General features: G+C 41.2%; 1 protein-coding gene across 2 annotated transcripts in view; it reads left to right on the top strand.

Annotated features, from left to right (window-relative positions):
* Positions 1-2,137, top strand: part of LOC137712659 (small ribosomal subunit protein eS28) — a 71,647-nt gene that overhangs the window by 24,078 nt on the left and 45,432 nt on the right. The window lies entirely within an intron of this gene.

Raw genomic sequence — 2,137 nt, 5'->3', positions numbered from 1 at the left:
TTTTTCAGAAGCAGGGTTGCTAGAAATCCAAGTATCAAGAAGATGAAAAAGATGGAAAGCTTGACTACTTGGACTGGTCTTATTTTGAATTCTAATCATGGCTTTTAGAATTTAAGTATAAACAAATATGAGCTCCTTCTAAGAGGGATCCCGCACCATCCTTTGAGCGAGATAGGACAGTGCCTTTGTTTCAACCATCTCGTAACCATGTATTTGACAATATAGCGGTCCATAGAGTAGGGCCAAAAAGGGCAAAAACACTGAATTTAAATGGCCACTACATGGTCAATACAAGGCCTCGAAATGGTCGATAAAAAGGTACAATCTTATCCTGTTCCAATAGCAGGATCCCAGATCTCCTCTTACGGGATTCTCATATACGTTCGACAGAAAAAATAAGCCCTATAGGTCTATATGCATTCAAACTCTGATAAGTACACAATTAAGCTACCCTATTAGCACAATTTTAATCCATTGACAGTTCAGTTTCGCCGAGTTCAATATTTGATTAATTAAGTAAAAACATGAGTGGTAACCCTAATTTATTAACCATAATGTTATAGTTTGGGGCCAAAACATGACAAAGACACTGAACTATAAACAGTCACAGTATGATCAATACATGGCCACAAAACAGTCAATACGATGACAAAGACATTGAACTATAAACAGTCATAGTATGATCAATACATGGCCACGAAACGGTCAATACGAGGTCACTTTCCCATTCCTCTCCAATGATCCTTTTATGAATACATATATACACACATATAACAGTTAAACTCGTTATGCATTCAAATGTTGTTAAGAAAACAATTATATTACTACAATTAGCATAATTTCAGTCCACTATGCTGTAAGTGTATTTGTCTGGAGCGAGAAATCAAACTGTAGAGGTCACTCAGCGTGCCTCTCAAGGACTCTCTGTAAGGTCGGGGATTCTTCATTGTCGTCCAATCGAAACTGAACAACGAGGTCAGGCGAGAGTGCTTCAATTTGAAAGAAAGCCTCTTGTTAGGGGGGGAAGAGAGAGGATGACACACCCCAACCGAGATCAGGGTGTGCTGGCCATCACCCGGAGATGACGTAGCCATGTGCACGTGCGGAAGCTAATAAAATAGTAATATAAAAGTACGAATAATTTAAAAACTAGCATACAAAGTACTAAAACCAGTGCTAGCGTATGTGAGACACAAATTCAGAGCAAGTCTACAGCAGTCCAAAAGAAAAGGTGCGACAATAGTACACCCGAAGGTGACCCTACGCTGGTGGGTGTCTGTCAGAAAAGCCGGAAGAGTCCTCTGGGAAACCACCGAACCTGCTAAGCAACTAGAACCTGGAAGGGCGCAAAACAAAAGCGTGAGTGGGCAAAAACAAAGCTTCCGAAAACCATTTATAAAAATACTTTCTAACCCCTCGCCGTAAAACCTGTATACTTCCCAGAAAATACACATACGTATAGTATACATGCCAAACATGCTATATAATATGCCATGCCGAAATCTCATAATGATATGCACGTGCTCAGGTATAATCATATCAATAACATGTAATCTGGCAGCCGGAGTCACCTAACGTGACCTGTACAGCTGCATCTAAAGCTCAAATCTCTAACTCAATAACTGAACCTGCCCACGAGTCGGAACCACCTAAAGTGGTCTGTACGACAGGCCTGGGTGTAATACATATGTACGCTCTAGTGCTACGATCACGTGAAGGTTGTGCGAATAATCGCGGGTCACCTACGAGTCGGAACCACCTAATGTGGTCTGTACGACAGGACTGTGCACCTAACTTAGATCCAAGCTGAGCGTGTGGTGCGGGAGGTGAACATCACGTGAAGGACTGTGCCCTACTCTGGGCGGGAGCACTAACACCGGGGGTGCAGGTTATGAGCTCTAAGCATCTCAAACTACTGCTGAATGTAATTATGAATACCACTTACCTGGCACTTACCTGTGCGTCCACAGCACCCAATATGCATATGTATATATATACCACTACTAATGCATGTGATGATGCATAAACGATAATAATATGGTGCATGGCATAAAACAAATAACTATTTTTAATCAATTCCTGGGAATATAAATGTATATAGGTATATACGGAAAACCAAAAGCCCACTCACTGGTAA

The sequence above is a fragment of the Pyrus communis genome, chromosome 14, assembly GCF_041283825.1.
Source record: "Pyrus communis isolate YQ-2024b chromosome 14, ASM4128382v1, whole genome shotgun sequence".
NCBI lineage: Eukaryota > Viridiplantae > Streptophyta > Magnoliopsida > Rosales > Rosaceae > Pyrus > Pyrus communis.
This window is presented reverse-complemented; position numbering and strand designations above follow the sequence as displayed.